This window comes from Malaclemys terrapin, chromosome 2 (assembly GCF_027887155.1).
Source record: "Malaclemys terrapin pileata isolate rMalTer1 chromosome 2, rMalTer1.hap1, whole genome shotgun sequence".
Lineage (NCBI taxonomy): Eukaryota > Metazoa > Chordata > Testudines > Emydidae > Malaclemys > Malaclemys terrapin.
Genome location: NC_071506.1, coordinates 93,659,139 through 93,678,958, shown reverse-complemented (window position 1 = coordinate 93,678,958; position 19,820 = coordinate 93,659,139).

Genomic DNA, 19,820 nt, shown 5'->3' with positions numbered 1-19,820 from the left:
ATTCACCCTGGTCAAAAGGGAGCGAGACATATGTCTCTGTCCAGAACAGGCAACACCTGCTCAGCTGATAGCCTAACATCTGGATGCCCTAACTGGGTCATTGAGAGGAAATACAGGTGCAATTGCTCAGAACTGACACACATCCCTATTCAGAAGAGTACTTAATCATGTCCTGGTTTCTCCTAAATTTGGATGCCTTCAAGACAAGGTTCCCTTTGGCAAAAATAAATAGACTTTTGTTCTTTGTAGTCTTGGAACTCCACCTTCCATTCTCAAAGCACCTGAAATCCTGCTATCAAAATGGACTGCAACTTTTTCACCAACAATTTGTCGTGGACAGCAGAATGGTTTCTGACATATTTGATTGTCCTTCAAGGTTTCTTTCTAGAGTGGTTAGGTTACCTATGATAGGTAACCTTATCTCTTGGTTACAACACCCAACAGGTGGTGATGGTGTCTGAAAAAGGTAATTTGCTACAGGGATTAAATGATGTGATTCAAGTGAGTACCTGATGATCTGGACTGTGTCAAGAACATCCTATAAGTCTAATTTTTGATTATCTTTCTTTGCCAACCCATCCCTAACTGTATCATTTATCAATTGTATAACTGTATAGATTTTGTTTTGTACAGATGTCATATCTATACTAGTGTCGATCTGGTTTTGGTTCTTAGAGATATTTGGCTGAGTTCATCTTATATGATTCTAACTGGCTCACTGGAGTCACAACAAGAATGAATATGGCTCAATGTTTTTCACCACACTGATACTTTTTTAAACAAGCAAGTAGACTATGTTGCTGTTGCCTATTAAATTTAATGAAACATCCTACGCATATAACATGACTCTTTCTTTCGGGATGCTTGAAAATAGCAGTTGCTTATATGAGTGTCAATGAGCCAGCCTAAGATTTCTTCCTCTTCCCGGTTGGAAAACAATAATTACCCCCCATTAATATTACTTTGCCACAGAAGAAGATGATGCTGTTTTAGAAACTCTGAGAACCTGCTGTTTCTCTTTGGTATGTAGCTTACTCCATGTCCTGCTCTGGGCTGGCACACACTTTACCTGATTAACAAAGAGAGATCGCACTAATACAAATTTTATTATGAATGACCAACACCTCTGTGCTGTCTGTCTCATATTCTATTTTATCAATTCCCATAGGAGCTCAATGTGAACTTTTTTTAGCAAGATTAGCAAATATACTATAAATTGTAATAACACCGATCATCATCTTTAATGCTGTCCTTGAATATGTGTTACAAATGAGTAGTATAAATGTAATATACACACAAATGAATCTGGTACCAATTATTTCGATTGTAAGCCCTATAAATTAAAAGCTGGTTCTTACTATGTATTTGAACAACCCCTCGCACAATGATGCTCTGATCTCCACTGGGGTCTCTAGGCACTACAGTAATAAAATAATAAATACAAATTATAATAATTAATAATAAATGGTACTAGTGCCCACTGAATGCATTTTCATTTCTAAATTTAAAAAAAGAGTGACCCAATGAAAAAAAAAAAGTAGGGCAAGTTCATATTTCCATATGATTCTCTTTTCTTTTTACCTGAACAGACACCCTCTCCTTCAGGCAGTGCTAAGCCATTCTGTCCTTCCTCCTCCCTCCCCTCCCCCCATCCCCTGGTTTACCCTGTCTTTACTTCCCAGTTCATTTCCAGTTAAAACAGAGGGGCACACACAAAGAAATGAAAAAGTCTGTTTGTCTTTGGACGAGCAGCAGAAGTGAAATTCACCAGCTCCGTTTGCTTGTTTTGTGCCTAATATATATATATTTTTATCTGACTTACATCTGCTAACCAAGCATACTAGTTGGCATGATGTTTCAAGAGCAAGTGTAAATCTTGTGGCTCACAGCATTAAATGTATTATGTCAGTTATTCTATTAAATATAAATATTTTTTATCTTATGAGTGAGTTTCCAACAGCATTTTGTCAGTCCTGCTAAATGACAAATCATAATCTGTGTTTTAGGAAAAATAAATAAATTGCAGCATCATAAATAGGGCTGTGAGTTATTTATTACAAATATTGTCCTAGAATAAATATCCTTTAAACCTGGGGAAAGTGAAAGAAAAAGTAAATGATCATGCTTAAAAATAATCATGCTAGTTTAATAAATGTTACAGTTCAAAAACAGGATAAAATAAGCCCTTCAAGTGCTTTCTGAAATTCTGCACAGAGCAATATTTGGACTATATTTCATTTACAAGCACATACAGTCATGAAGTGTCTCATTTTGCATGTCAACTCTGCTGCTTTTCTACCCACACTTCATTACTTTTGCCATATAATGTCACTTTTATGATTTTGCTTAACATAATAGCTATGGTCTGAAGATAAAAGAAAATGGTGGTTTCTACCTCTGCTAATTATACTTTTGGCTTTGAAAATAGATAGTGATGTTTTACTATAATGTTTAATTTAATATTTTTTATATCAAAACTATCTAAGCCACACGTGCGCGCGCACACACACACACACTATTTATGTATATATAGCCACACACACAGTATATGCACAATATTTATTTATATACTTCTTCTTTAAGCCAAGGGAGATGATCATTTTCAAACTACATTAGTCTCATTTATCTCCATGATGTCTTTAATGTTATAAGATGTTGCAGCAACATTACTGTCTCCTGCAGGCCTGTATCAGCCTTTAGCTACTCAGGCGCATTATTAGATTGTCAACATAATTCAGACATCTCATATAAAGAGAGCCAAACCACTGGCTCCAGCCCTTTGTAAATGTATTTGCCTGTTGTAATAGCTTTAAATTTATTGAATGTTCTGAGGTTTTTTTGTATACATAGGCTGCTTGGAGAATCATGTTTGTGACTGCTACAAATAATAATAAAAAAGAACTTAACCCTAATGCTTGTTATAGGTGCATGTTATATTATTTTGTGTATCATCTAATAGTAAGTGAAGGAGGAAAAAAGCAATAAAATATTCTGAACAATTGTTTGATTAAGAAATGTTCCCACTGATCAAAATAAGATCGTGAACATAAGCCTAATCTAGTATAGAGCAGAAAAGCTTAATTTGATCTCATTTGATCTACTCTTATTTACTGTAACTGTATATTATTGTCTTCCAAATTTTAAAGGAACATGTCCTAAAGTATGTTACACAGCTAAGAAAAGGATGTATTTTAGATAATCCTTAGAAACCCTGGACCCACTGAACTCCACAGGAATTTTGATATTGGTTTCAGTGGGGTGAGGATTTCACCCCTTGTTCTTTTCTGATTAAGTGTTAAAACAAAAACAACATTAAAAAAATCAAGCCAGATTTTGGCTTTGAATAGAGTTCAAGAAGGCAGACTTTTAGCAAATTCAGAATTGGTAGATAAGATACCATGGAAAGCAAGTCTAAGGGGAAAAAAGAGTTCAGGAGAGTTGGCACTTTTTAAAAGACACACATTATTAAGGGCAAAAGAGAAAATTATCCTACATACAAAAAAGATAGGAAGTATAGTAAGAGACCACCCTGGCTTAACCAGGCGATCTTCAATGACATGAAACTTAAAAAAAAAAAAAAAAAAAAAAAAAGCATACAAAAAGTGGAAACTAGGTGAAATTACAAAGGATGGATATATTAAAAAAAAACCCACAAGCATGAAGGGACAAAACTAGAAAGGCAAAGGAACAAAATGAGTAAACTAGCTAGGGACATAAAGAGTAGCAAGAAAACATTTTACAAATACATTAGAAGCAAGAGAAAAATCAAGGACAGGGCAAGCCCATTACTCAATGAGGAGGGAAAGACAGTAACAGAAAATACAGCAATGGCCAAAGTGTTAAATATCTCGTTTGTTTCAGTTTTCTCCCAAAAGTTTAGCAATGATCAGATGACTAACATATTGAACATCAGCATAAATGGGGTAGGATCTAAGGGTTAAAATAGAAAACAAACACGTTAAAAAATACTTAGACAAGCTAGGCTATTGCTTAGACCTCTCCTGTTGGCTTAATTACTCCAGCCTGCGCAAGCAGTGGTAGCTATGTCAGCGGGAGAAGCTCTCCCATTGACATATCACTGTCCACACCAGTGCTTAAATTGGCATAAATTACATCAAGCGGGGAGGAGGTGGGTGGCTAATTCACACCCAGCTACATAACTTATGTTGACTGAAGCTGTAGTATAACCATAGCCTTAGATGGCTTCAAGTTGGCAGGGCCTGATTACATACATCCTAGAATACTTAAGGAACTGGTAGAGCCATTAGCAATTATTTTTGAGACCTTGTGGAAGATGAAAGAGATCCTAGAGGAATTTCCCCAAAGGGCAAATATAGTGCCTATATATATATATAAAAGGGAATAAGAACAACTCAGAAAATTATAGACCAGTCAGTTTAACTTCAGTACCAGAAAGATAATGGAGCAAATAATCAATTTGTAAGCATCTAGAAGATAAGGTGATAAGTAACAGTCAACATGGATTTGTCAAGAACAAGTCATGTCAAACCAAGCTAATAGCCTTCTTTGACAGGGCAAGAAGCTTTGTGGATGGGGGGACTTAATCAATGTGCTATATCTCTACATTAGTAAGGCTTTTGATACTGTCTCACATGACCTTCTCATAAGCAAATTAGGAAAATATAGCCTAGATCAGTGGGTCTCTACTAGGGGTACACAGAGGTATTCCAGGGGGTACATCAACTCATCTAGATATTTGCCTAGTTTTACAATAGGCTACATAAAAAGCACTAGTTGGGAGTGGGAAGAGGTGGGGCCTTGGGGAAGGGGTGGAGTGGGATGTGCAGCTGGGGGGGGGGGGGGGCGGGAGTACTCCCCAGCACAATAAAAAGTCAGCACCTATGGCTGGAGCCCTTAATTGCAGCAGGGAAAAGTTCTGGCAGTGGGACACTGCACTGCAAAACATAGCAGTATAGTTGTAGGAGGCACTGCCTGGGTGTGTAGAGAGCGGTGTAGGGTATTTAACCCTAAGATTTTTGCATGTCTGTACTGCATGCACCTCAGCCATGCCTCACCATCTACACTGCTAGTTATACCCATGCTAGCAGGGTTTGCAGTGTCTGTGCTCTACACTGCCATAAGTATAGACATATTTCAAGTTGTACTCATCAATTACAATTCAATGTAACAAAGGTAAAGAAAGAAATCACCAGAAGCCAAAGGCAACAAAGGGCATGGAAACAGGGATATATATAAATGTAAAACTTAAAAATAAAGACCTTCCTCAGTATGGACTAAACCACATTATAGATCTCATCCAAGTTATGATAAATAGGGCTACCTTCTGCAATATCTGTGGGATACTGTATTGTATTAAGTGTATGGATGGTTTACATATTGTTGTGTCCAAGGATTGTATGCCCTCCATGAGGGAGAGTTACCACAGTTCCTTCAGGAAATTAAACCAGTAGGAGATTATTGGTTATAACACCTCCAGAGAGATACTACCACTTTGAGAGGCTCTCATATTCTGATTCAAACTGGATTCTACAGAGGAAAACAGACAAAGAAAGACTGGAATAAATATACTGAGCTTAAACTGACTCAAGGCCTTCCTTCTGATTCCAGATTGAAAAACTGATATGAACTTGGAAAAAGTAATTTGTGGCATTTGAAGGACTGACACCTAATAGAGCTCTGTCTTGGAGTTACCTTTGGTAAATGTGTTAGCATGCGAGTAGGTTCTTTCATTGTTTTTAATCTGCCTTTCTTTGTAATGCTTTTAGTTTAAGAATAAAAGGGCTTGCTTAGAAAAAGCCATGTGGTAACCTTTAACTGCTGGTAATACACTGGTCATAGCCCGTGGAGAGAAAAGAAAGCACATGTGCTGGTCTTTTAGGAGGACATCTCAGTGTAGACCAGAGGACTGTGGAGCCTCAAAAACCTCTGGTGAGAAGGGTGCGAGATGTAGTTCACCACCAGGAGAGATGATGGCTTGGAGCTGGAAACCTTTTAGTGAGCGACCTTGAGGGAACACAAAGGGGGACATACGGGTATAATTGTCCCTAAACTGTGACGTCAATTTCATTTTTGCTTTGCAGTAAAGGTCTTTCCCCTCCCCAAAGTGACCTCAACTCCTGTAAAGAGTCCTAGTAAAACTGCTGTAGTATAAAATGAAAAGAGCTAGACATAGGAAACAGAAGGAGAGTCTTCCTCTGGTCAGTATCTTTGAAAATTAGTTCAGTTTTCTGCATTGGGCTGATTCAAACAGCTCATTCACACTAATTTGCTCTACACATGTACACACACAATTGTATACATACATCTCTACTGAAATTTTGTACAAAATATTTATTGTCAGTTTTCTTAATCAATACAATTTCTGGGATTGGATGAGTTTTTGAAAGTGAGTGAGTACTTTAGAGCTGGATGAATAATGTGGATGCATTATATATTAGTTACACATGCATAGAAATTATTCACCAATCTCTGAAATACTCATTCACCTTCAAAAACTCATCTAGTTCCAAAAACTAGGGGTGAGTAGATCAATCATAGGACATAATTGAGTAGATACTCAAAATCCATGTAGCTTCAGCATCTGGAAGTGAAGTGTGTGGGGCTAGTTTCAATAGAAGATGAATGTGCACAGAATCTTAAAAACAGCAAGCAGGAGCGAAGTACAACCGGCTAAAACAAAGCAGAATCCCATTTCAAGAGTTGGAGTCTTTTTTCTGAGCATTAATGTGTTTTCCTGGATCTTCCAAACACTGTAATCAAGAACTTTTGACTTCTGCTACAATAGTGTAGTGTGTCAAGATGCCCTACCAATGGGGTGAGGAACAGGTGAATACATCAAAGGTTTTATCTGAATATATTTTCAAAGAAAAATTGAGTGTTTTAACTGAGTTTGTGCCCCTTTTGGTTCACTTTTGCATGTATTCTAGCAAACCGGTTCACTGGAAAGGAAAATGGGAAAAGTAAATTTTAAATGAACATTAAATAATCAGCAAAGAGTCCTGTGGCACCTTATAGACTAACAGACGTACTGGAGCATGAGCTTTCGTGCGTCAATACCCACGTCGGATGCATGTATTCACCCACAAAAGCTCATGCTCCAATACGTCTGTTAGTCTATAAGGTGCCACAGGACTCTTTGCTGCTTTTACAGATCCAGACTAACACGGCTACCCCACTGATATTAAATAATCATTCATCCAGCAGGACCTATGCTATTCAGTTGTGACTTTATCTCCCATGAATGATGCTGCCATCCTAAACTCATGGTGAGGAAACTTTTACACGTAATCATATTCTTTCTCAATCTCAAATAGTAACAAATGTGTAGGTTTACCCCAGCTATCGGAGAAATAAAAACATCTGATGTAATTATTAATTCAATAAGGCCCTGATTCAGCAAGGTACTTAATCACATAGGTAGTCCTTATTGACTTGAAGGGGCGATTCACATGCTTAAAGTTGGACACAAGCTTAAGTATTTGGCTGACTCAGGGCCTATTTGAGAAGATTCCATTGACCTGCTCCTTAGCTCACCAGGTAGAGGTCTATAGTCTCAAAGTTGAAAAACATGTTTTTTTTCTTTCTGATGGAGAATATATGGAGACTTAGCTGACCAGTGTGGAGTCTATCATATGTCACCCATGTAAGGCATGGTTTTGTGTGTGTGCGTGTTGGGTTTTTTAAAATTAGTATATTAAGAAGTCCTCTGGATTTGTTAAAAATGAAACCTTCTGGAAGGCTAGATCCCCAGTTTTTAGAAACTGACATACCTCCACTGAAGTCCAAGTTGCTATGCTGATTTACAACTGCTGTGGCTCTGACCCTTTAACTTTTCCTGCATTTTGCTAATGACAATTTTTTTTTTTGGTGAAGGAAAAGCCTTTCCCTGGTCTTCTAATGCTGTAATCATGACTACAAGTGAGTGACTAATTCCCAGCAAATAATATTCTTGATTAATTCAGCCTTTTTCTGCTGCTGAAGTGATCTTAGGCAGATTGTGAATTCCCTCAGTGTATTAATTATTCAATTGTATTCAGTTTTTCAGTTAGCACTGTTGTACTTACATGGTTGACTTTCAGCAACAAAACAGATTGATCTGCTTAGCTCTAATTGCAGGTTTGGTACCTGAAATGGCCAAAATGATCAAATTGCTTTACAGTATGAGACTTTGGGGGCAGAGACCATTTCTTTTAAATTTCTTTAAAGTATCATGCAAACATATGGTGCTATGATAGATAAATAAATAGGACTTAGGGGAGAGAAAACAAGGAGAAGGTAATATCTTTTAATGGACCCACTTCTGTTGGTGGAAGAGCCAAGCTCTCCTCTGTGCAGTTCGAAAGATTGGCTCTTCCACCATGGAAAGTGGGTCTATTAAAACAATGGCTGTCAACCTATCCAGACTACTATACCCGTTCCAGGAGTCTGATTTGTCTTGCATACACCAAGTTTCACCTCACTTAAAAACTACTTATTTACAAAATCATACATAAAAATGCAAAAGTATCACAGCATGCTATTACTGAAGAAGTGCTTACTTTCTCATTTTTACCATGTAATTATAAGTCAATTGGAATATAAATATTGTACTTTCATTTTGGTGTATAGTATATAAAGCTATATAAACAAGTCATTGTCTATATGAAATTTTTTTTTGTGGTGATTTCACTAGTGCCTTTAATGTAACCTGTTGTAAAATTATGCAAATATCTAGATGAATTGCTGTACCCTGGGAAGACCTCTGTGTATGAGTACCCCTGGTTGAGAACCACTGCATTAAAAGATATTAGCTCACCCAATTGCCTCTCTCATATCCTCGGATGAGGATGGTTACAACAACACTGCAAACAAATAGACATTTACTTTTCTCTGTAAAGCATGTGGTATAGTGGATTATCACCCTATCAATTTTATGAGAAACTATGATGCTGCATACAGAAACTCACTTTGTTGCTTTTGATTCTGTTAGGTCATCTGACATTATCCATGAATTTGACTGCTCAGGTTAATGTAAGCATGTAAAAGTTCCATTGAGGTCACTTTTTGCATCTGCCTGAATCTATGGTGATTTTGGTTGAAAGTATTTTAGTCAAAAGTAAAAAGCATGTGTACTGAGGACAATTATAATTCATACTTTTTCCATTATCACCAAAACAAGAAACACCATCAGTGTTAACAATAATAAGCTTCTTTCGAGAGCCAATAGCAGCAGAACAGCTTGAAGATCTCTTCCTCTCAATAGCAGATTGTAGGGTGACCAAATGAGAAGAAGAACGAGAGGGATAGCTCAGTGGTTTGAGCATTGGTCTGCTAAACCCAGGGTTGTGAGTTTAATCCTTGAGGGGGCCACTTAGGGATCTGGGGCAAAATCAGTACTTGGTCCTGCTAGTGAAGGCAGGGGGCTCGACTTGATGACTTTTCAAGGTCCCTTCCAGTTCTAGGAGATAGGATATCTCCATTAAAAATATATATATATCGGGACTTGGGGGGTCACCCTAGCAGATTGTGGCTGGTTGGGTCACAGAAACCCCCTTGGGACTGCCACCAGATGTGCTGGGACTACCTCTGAGCCCATTTTCCTGCCAGCTTGGGACTTCAGTACCTTGCCTTGTTTGAGCCAGACACACTTGCCTGCTGCAAACACAGCTTCATAGTCCCAGCACATCAGGTGGCAGTTCCAAAGGGGTTCCTGTGATCCAACCCATCACACAGATATTTCAGTAAGCCGTTATATTTATTTGGGAATAGCAGGAACCAAGAAAATAATACTAGGAAAAAGAGGCAACAACTATTAAGTAACATTATTTTATTTATTGATCCAGCTAAAAGTAATAAAATATTTATAGGATGTTAATTCAAACTTGAATGTTTACTTCATTAAATACAATTATCCAGATTCAATAGTGTGACAGAGAAAACACTGGCCCATGTCATTTTTCCATAAGAGTGAAATGGGTCTGAATCTAACGCAATTTGGACTTGTGGGGCAACGAGTATGTGCCCATGAAAAGAACCTGAATTTTGGCTCATATGCCATGGGGTACTACATGGAATGTCCACAAAGTAATATAGAGTAAGGGCAGGGCAAATTGCAATGCTGCCCAGCGCTGGTAATTTCGTGGGCTGGCATTTCTGGCACTCGGAGAGGAAAATGTCTATCAGCTCACTGTCTTTGGCTGCTTAGTAGTTTAAGTGATGCGGTTTTACCAGAGGGGGCACTTCCATCAAACAAAAGTAGAAGCTTCCCACTCTTTATGAAACTGCATTGATGTAGTGCCAATAATTCTAAGCCATAATTATTTTCATGTCACTTCTGCAATTAAGATGAGTGTTCTGACTTTCAGCCAGCAAAAATGTTCCTTTATCAGTAGCAGATAGGAGAGGTACTGGGAGTATAGTGGGTAAAACTGAAAAGGATGAAACTAGTCTATTCATTACATAGAATCATATTTTACCATTTAGGACCTGATGGCAGAAATGGAATGCAGTCTGAAGAGAGAATAGGTGAGAGTAATACAGACACATAACTTCATATCAGAGATGGAAGTCTGCTTGATTAAAGACTTTTTGTCGATAATGCAGACATATTGCAGGAAGAGGTGCCATGTGACAGTGCCTAAGATGTTGCCAGTTGCTGAGACTTTTAAAATATCATTTCTAAATAAAAGTTTGACCTTCACAATTCTGCAATACGAAGCAAACTTCAAAGCACATACCAATTCACAGAAAGACTGAACTCCTGCGGGAGATGTCAGAGCCTTCTCATTAAGTCTTTAAAACTTTTCATGAGAAATAAGGCACACATTCTTCACAGTGAGGATGACCAGATATTGAAACAAACCACCCAGGGAAGTAGTGGATTCTCTGTTTCTGGGAGTCTTCATATCAAGACTAGATGGAAGAAATGCTTTAGCCAAACCTGAGTTATAGGGCTCAATATAGGAATAATTGGGTAAAATTCCTCTGCCTGTTTTATACAGGCAGTCAGATTAAGTGGTCTAACAGACCCTTAGTAGACCCTTAGTAGACTTAAACTCTAAGAATTTATGAAAGAGAAAATTCACAATGGTGTGTGTCAGGTTTTTTTTTACTTAAGGAGACAATGGGAAGCTTCTTGCTATCTTCCCCTGCTTGCATCAGCACTGCTCTCAGGCTTGGGTCAGATGCCTTAGTGCACAGACCAAACCCATGAGATCCCTGTAACCCAATGCACCACTATGCCCATTGCCATTTGCACCAAGAGTTCCCTGGTTGTCCAGGTAGGGCACCCACTTTTAGGCTTCTAGCTCCCAAGCATCACCTCTCTTGAGCACAGACACACATCTCAGTTCCTCTTGACTGGAGTTTTTCCAGACTGACAGTTCCATGATTACACTGCACATTCCGCAGCAAGTCAGATTGCCTAAGCAGGCCTGTGTCTATACTTTGCTTTCACTCCAGAGGCTTTGAACAGCATAATTGCCCACAGTTAAGTTACCACACAACTATTCTCTAATTCCCTTAAGAATAAATGAGGTTGCTTGGAAAAACAATCAAAGAACCTAAAGGCATGCTAACACCCTCATGTCCAAAAAGAACTCTGGGAGGTACTCAGTCCTTCAAACCCCACAGGGCTATTTCTGTGGTTAACATATTCATGACAGCTGTTAGCTCAGAACAAGTATTCCCAGGAATCTGAAAGTCACTCCTTTATACAGGTTGGGTCTTTGATGCTGGGACTCTGGGGACGAGTAATCTGTTGAAAATTTGCCCTCTCCTTAGGACATGGCTTTAAAAGTCTGGGTTTTTGCATAAACTGGAGGCTGGCGGTAGAATATTTGCATTCAAATATTATTTCTTGGAAAATCCACTTCATACCTATTGTCCAAAAAGACCATTCTTGTCTTCCACATTGATCCAAGGACTATGTTCAACATCCAGGGCCACAATGATACATAGCCTTTCCATTTAATACAGTGAACTCCAAAGATACTTAAACTTATTTCAATTAGATCTTCCAAAGATATCACAGGGACTTGGCATATCTGTCACAATACTATCAAAAGCCAAGACAAATGAGAATAGCTGTTAGCTAAGGATGTGCAGCGATAGGGTTAAAGATTATTGATGGCATGAATAGCAAAAAATTAGCAAGAGATGAGTCTGAATGAGAACTCTAGATCTGAACATCCCCAAATAAAGAAGTTTGGCTCTGGGTTCATAGATGAACTACACAATTTGGACTCTTTTTAATTTGAAGGCCTACTTCTGAATGCAGTTATAATAGACATTTGGGCAACCTTTGGATTGAATATATTTGCTACTATAGAAATAAGGAAATGTCTCCAAATGACATTGCAATAACTAGAGAGTCCTGCCAATGAATACATCCATTATGGGCAGCCAATAAGAGGCAAGCACTGAGGGTATGTCTACACTATGATAAAAGACTTGCAGCTGACCCAGGTACATGGTCTCAGGCTGGGGGGGGGGGGGCTAACAATAGCAGTGTAGACAGTCAGGCTTTAGCTGGACCCCTGGCTCTGAGACCCTCCCCAATCTCAGGGTTAGGGTGGCCACTGACACATCCCCAGAATGCAGGACATCCCCGTCCCTGCAGGTGTGACCCTGCTCCTCCTGGCATGACTCTCTCTGCATCTGCCTGTTCCTGCCTACGTCATTTTGCATGGAGGAACTGCCTCCCATCCTGGCCGCAACATCTTTCTGCATCCACAGTCTACTCCGACTATCTCCTCTCAGTTTCACTGGACAAAACCAAATTGGGTGCTAAGTCACTACCAGACAGGGACATTGCTGCACAAATCGAGGACTGTCCAGCTTTAAACCAGCTGAATGGCCTTCCTACTTAGGGTCTCAGAGCCCAAGCCCAAACAGCCACACCACTATTTTATAGCCTTGTAGCCCAAGTCTCATGAGCCCACGTCAACAGACCTGGGCCAGCTGCAGCTGTGCCACAGGTCTTTTATTGCAGTATAGCCATAACCTTACTGTTGACTGTTACTGCTTATGGAGCTTAAACATATTGCTAGCATCCATTCTCAGTCTCCTGGGATGTGTGTGCAAAAGAAGCATTATGTTTACAGCATAGAAAACCTGGCTATTTTTTTTTAAACCAGTTAGCAGTCTGAGATTTCCTGACTGGGTAAAGATAGCTATAAAAGAGGTGTTTAGCTTAAAAAATGGAGCCACAAGATCATGGCTGCAGTGCAGTATATTTCTAAGGCTGGACTGTATTTGTGTGGTATCCATTCACTAATTGCCCACACATGTGGACTAATAGCTCAGCATTGATAAGCCAAATCACTTTATTCTGTCCTCTGGTCTTGTTGCTCATTTCTGCAACTTGAAATCATGCTATTTCCTAGTAGACTCAGAGTATGTGGTTGAATCCCCGCGGCAGCACTTTAGCGTGGCTTGTGTGGTCATGGCAGAGCACTGGGAGAGAGCTCTAAAAAAACCATCTCCACGAGGCGCGTAGCTCCCAGAGCTGGGAGCACAGCTCCCAACGCTGGTGCACTGTCTATACTGGCACTTTACATCACTGTAACTTGCTGCGCTCAGGGGAGTGTTTTTTTACACCCCTGAGCGAGAAAGCTGCAGTACTGTAAAGTTCCAGTGTAGACAAGTCCTTTAAGTGTCCTGACCTAGTCAGAGCCTTAGCTGCTACAGGAACAGATTTTGTTTAAATATAGGGTTACTTTTCAAATTAGGAGACTGGTTTTAGTTTAATTTTACAGGGCATCATCACAATTGCACATGGGTGCGTAGATATAACAGTGATGTACACTTTATAAATATGTACCACACCCAGATATCGGGAGTAGTTAGATCTACTCATTTTAATTGTAGAAACATTATGTGTGAGGGGAAGAGAGAGATAGACTCTTAGGAAATCAATATGAACACTACTGCTAGGCAGGTTTTCACATCATAGAAACACCAGAACACTTTGACTCTTTTATTGGCAGCTCCTGCAGAGAAACCTGGGAATGAACAGACAGAGATCAAGTTACTCTCTCATCCTGTCAAAAAACTTTTTCCTTTAGACCAGGGTGAGAGAGGTTGTGAGGCAGCATGGGGACATTCTTATACTCTGCAATGTGCTGTCCTTATTCAGCTGGTAGACAGAGAACCACTTTCCAGCCCCATTTAACCTGTCACCAGCACTAATTGCCTGCTAACTTTAGACTTTAACTGGAGCCTGAAGAGGCAGCATGCAGCTGCATTTTCCCCAAGAGAAGGTTAAAGAGGCACAGTTCTTTCCCTGCTGGCATCCCCTTCCATATTTTCTCCCAGGGGAAAGTGATCTGCTATAGCCTTTTACTAAGTGCAGATTTTTTCCCACCCCATGCTGGCTCACCTTTGTTGATCAAAGCGTTGGGTGGGCAACTATGGCCCTGCCTACTCCCAATTGTTCCCTAAACCCTCTCCACCCACCTGCTCATCTTGGGAGTGAGGGGAAGGAAGTAGCAGATAAATAGTTCCTGCTCTCCTTCAATGCCTGAACCCCAGGTCCAAAAGGCCACCAAGAGGAGAGGTATGTAGCCATACTCTTCCATGGCTACATTAGATCAGTGATGAGTTGGCCAGAAATTCGCTAAAAAAGTTAACAAAAATTAAATGAAATATCCATTTAAAGTATATTGACATTTTACACAAAAGAAACAATAATTATATTGGACCATTTGCCTCCTCTTAATCCAGACAAAATTATTTTGATGAGATGATAAAGTGTTTAAGAAAAGTATCAAATGGAGTCAACTGTGAGAGTGTTAATCATATTCTAATTCTAATTTTAAAGAATTCAAGCTAAAACAAATGTTGCTTCTCATTTTTGTGAGAGTGTATGAACACTTCTGAAATACATACAACTTTCATCTGGCTGGACAGGAATTTGGCATGATACTTTGAAGTGCCTTTCTGCTTCAGGTGGGCGCTACAGGGATCTTTAGCTTAGGTAAGAGAAGCATTGCTGCAGAGTAAATGGGGAAACCAAAAACATAAAAGAGTAAAGTTCAGAGAAAGCGGGAGGGAAGGAACGAGCTTAACCATAAAAGTTATTTATTGAACAATAGTGTTAACCACACAAGGAGAGCCTAAACAAACATAATAGTTACATTACACTGGTCTACAATTTTTGAGAAGTCGTCTGCTTCAGAGATAAAATGTGCTATTTATTATTCATTTTGATGTGCTCAATTCAAATATGTCAATTAAAACAACTGATTGGCTACTGTTTCTAAGATATTTAAGTTTTTACATTTTATGTCTATGTATATTGTGTAGATAGTAGAGTTTTAATCATAAATTGTAAACCTAGGTCTTTTCATGTGTTTATGGTTGCTTTCCATGATAATATTTCACCTGTCCTGTTTATGTAACACTTCAAAAATCAGCAAAAGGGTTATATAAATAACATTTATTATGAAACAAAAGGCAAAAAACTATTATGTACATAGTTTAGTCCTATTCAGTGTCTAGTCGGCGCTTATTGGCTTGTCTCTTGTATTCATTAAATGGAGCATCTCTTGTCACTGTCCAGCAATAGTCTGCAAGCATTGATGGGCTCCATTTGCCCTGATAGCGTTTCTCCATTGTTGCAATGTCCTGGTGAAATTGCTCGCCGTGCTCGTCGTTCACTGCTCCGCAGTTCGGTGGAAAAAAATCTAGATGAGAGTGCAAAAAATGTATCTTTAGTGACATGTTGCAACCAAGGCTTTTGTATGACTTGAGGAGGTTTTCCACCAAAAACCTGTAGTTGTCTGCCTTGTTGTTTCCGAGAAAATTTATTGCCATTAACTGGAAGGCTTTCCATGCCATCTTTTCCTTGCCACACAGTGCATGGTAAAATGCATCATCTCAAAGAAGTTCACGAATCTGAGGACCAACAAAGACACCTTCCTTTATCTTAGCTTCACTTAACCTTGGAAATTTTCCACGGAGGTACTTGAAAGCTGCTTGTGTTTTGTCAATGGCCTTGACAAAGTTCTTCATCAGACCCAGCTTGATGTGTAGGGGTGGTAACAAAATCTTCCTTGATTTAACAAGTGGTGGATGCTGAACACTTTTCCTCCCAGGCTCCAATGACTGTCAGAGTGGCCAATCTTTCTTGATGTAGTGGGAATCTCTTGCACGACTATCCCATTCGCAGAGAAACCAGCAGTACTTTGTGTATCCAGTCTGCAGACCAAGCAAGAGAACAACAACCTTCAAATCGCCACAAAGCTGCCACTGATGTTGGTCATAGTTTATGCACCTCAAAACTTGTTTCATGTTGTCATAGATTTCCTTCATATGGACTACATGACCAACTGGAATTGATGGCAAAACATTGCCATTATGCAGTAAAACAGCTTTAAGACTCGTCTTCGATGAATCAATGAACAGTCTCCACTCATCTGGATCGTGAACGATGTTGAGGGCTGCCATCACACCATCGATGTTGTTGCAGGCTACAAGATCACCTTCCATGAAGAAGAATGAGACAAGATCCTTTTGACGGTAACGGAACATGGAAACCCTAACATCACCTGCCAGGAGATTCCACTGCTGTAGTCTGGACCCCAACAGCTCTGCCTTACTCTTGGGTAGTTCCAAATCCCTGACGAGGTCATTCAGTTCACCTTGTTTTATGAGGTGTGGTTCAGAGGAGGAGGATGGGAGAAAATGTGGGTCCTGTGACATTGATGGTTCAGGACCAGAAGTTTCATCCTCTTCCTCTTCCTCATCTGACTCAAGTGAGAATGATTCTGGTGCATCAGGAACTGGTAGCCCTTCTCCGTGAGGTACTGGGCGTATAGCTGATGGAATGTTTGGATAATGCACAGTCCACTTTTTCTTCTTTGACACACCTTTCCCAACTGGAGGCACCATGCAGAAGTAACAATTGCTGGTATGATCTGTTGGCTCTCTCCAAATCATTGGCACTGCAAAAGGCATAGATTTCCTTTTCCTGTTCAACCACTGGCGAAGATTTGTTGCACAAGTGTTGCAGCATATGTGTGGGGCTCACTTCTTGTCCTGATCTTCAATTTTGCAGCCAAAATAAAGTGATAGGCTTTCTTAACCATAGTGGTTACACTGCGCTTTTGTGATGCAAAAGTCACTTCACCACAAACATAGCAGAAGTTATCTGCACTGTTCACACAAGTACAAGGCATCTCTGCTCACTTTGGCTAAACAGAAATGTGTCCCTTTGCAAAATCAAACACTGACAAATAAGAGAGCACGACACTGTATGATTTCTAGAGCTGATATAGGGCAATTTGTTCAGCAGAATGATGTAAGCTTCGTTATGATTGCATCATTCATGACTTCTAGAAATAACATGATGCAATTCATATCATGTATGACGCAATACCAGCTTCAGATTGCATCATTCATTGTTTTGCCTAAAAAGCAAGTACTGTCCAAATCCAGTCATAGATTTATTCACAGATCCAGTCAAAGATGTATTTTAGTCATTTCTGGTTTAAATTGAGATCCCTTCCCTTTATAACTCACTTATCCTCTGCCATTCCCAAGTCAAGGGTCATATATACTGACCCAATAGCATATCTTGAAAACTAGAGCCAATCAACAATTTTAAGCATCATTTTTGTTCTCAGTGACCCAGAATTAGTAAAGTTTGACTTCATTTATTTCAGAAGCATTTTGGCTGTAGAGCAGTGTAATTAAAGATTATAAAAGTCAGATATAGAAAACTATACCTGATCAACAAGTCAAGGTTAAAAAGTAATACCTCAGAGAGAGAGAGATGAAGTCCTAATGGAACCAATGCAGATTTTGGGATCCAGGCATCAGAACCCTTACTTGGGGTTTTTGTAGGGAAACAACAATGGTTCAAGGGAGAACACTAGATTTGTTTATGGGTAAACTGATGACTCAAGGGTTTTCTTTAGGCTAGACAATAGGAACTGAACATTCCTGGCTATGGGTGGTGGTCCTTCAAGGGAACTCACATTGCAATGAGACAGGTTCAGTATTTTGGATATCAATCAAGGATTCATTACTAGAATTGGTCTGATAACCACTGAGCTGGATGTGTGCAGGCGTAGGTTCATTAACATCTGGAGCAGAGATCCTCCATGATGCAGTGCTTCCCGGTTTTTCTGGTCCCAGAGTTCAGTGTGGTAATCTCTGTTCTCCATTCTGTATGCTAATGGAGATGCCACCTTGTCCCATCTTTGATGCAGATGAGGCTAGGGGAGTTGCCTTATTCCAGTCACCCTTGTCAGGAGAGGTTTAGGTATGTTCTCCCACTGCCTTTTCATTGCTTTCTGTAAGTCTTTCCTCTGATTGGTTTTGGTTCAAGCAGAGGCTGGGGGTGGGGGGTGGGAGTGGGGAGGTGTCCTTCATGAGGCAGGCAGGCTGGATACTGCACCCTGGTTCCCCAAGACCAGAGAGCTGACTGGTATCACTGGGGATCTGAAGCTGCAAAGAAAATGCAGCTTGTCTCTTAAGAATCTCTAAACCTGCTTGTATCATCAGCTAGGGTGATAATTCGCTAATTCATATCCTATCTTTTATGGTTTTGTTTATTTACTAGGTAATCTGCTTTGATCTGTATGCAATCACTTAAAATCTATCTTTTGTAGTTAATAAACTTGTTTATATTTTAACTTAAATCAGTGTGCCTTTAAGTGAAGTGTCTGGGGAAAAAACCCTCAGCTTGGTTACCATAAGTGTGCATATTCCTCTCCACATTAGGGTTGCCAGATGTCCGGTTTTCAACTGGAATGCCCTGGCAGCTCCGGTCAGCACTGCTGACAGGGCCATTAAAGGTTTGGTCGGCAGCGCAGCGAGGCTAAAGCAGAATCCCTGCCTGCTGTGGCTCTGCACAGCTCCCAGAAGCAGAGGTATGTCCCCACTCTGGCTTCTATGTGTAGGGGCAGCCAGGGAGCTCCGCATGCGGCCCCTGTCCCAAGCACCACCCCCCCACAGCTCCCATTGGCTGGGAACCAGCACAAATGGGTGCTGCGTGGGCAACGCCTGCAGATGGGGCAGCACGCAGAGCCCCCTAATTGTACTTCCACATAGGAGCCAGAGGGGGGATATCCTGCTTCCGGGAGCTGCTTGAGGTAAGTGCCACTGGGAACCTACACCCCCTCCCATGCTCCAATCCCCTGCCCCAGCCCTGACCCCCCCTCCCGTGCTCCAAACCCCTCAATCTGTGCCTAGAGCCCCCTCCTCTACCGCAAACCCCTCATTCCCAGCCCCACACCAGAGTCCAAACCCCCAGGTGGAGCCCTCACCCCCCCATACCCAAACCCCCTGCCCCAGCCCTAATCCTCCTCCCACACTCCAAATCCCTTGGCCCCTACCCAGAGCCCCCTCCTGCACTCCAAACCACTCACTCCCAGCCCCATATCAGAGCCTGCACCCACAGCTGAAGCCCTCATTCCCCCCCCCCAACCTCCTCCCCAGCCCTGATCTCACTCACGCACTCCAAACCCCTCATCACCAACCTGGAGCCCCTTCCTACACCCCAAATCCCCCCACAGCCCCACCCCAGAGTCTGCACCCCCAACCAGAGCCCACACACCTCACCCCCTCTGCCCCAGTCCTGATCCCCCTCCTGCCCTCTGAACCCCTCGGTCCCAGCCTGGAGCACCCTCCTACACCTGAAACCCCTCATCCCCAGCCCCACCCCAGTGTCTTCACCCCCAGTCAGTGCCTCATCCCCTGCACCCCAACCCCCTGTCCTAGCCCAGAGCCCCCTCCTGCACCCTGAACCCCTCATTTCTGCCCCCCCCTGAACCCACACCCCTGGCCCAGAGCCTGTATCCTCTCCCACACACCAATCCCCTGCCTCAGCCTGTAGCCCCCTCCCATATGCC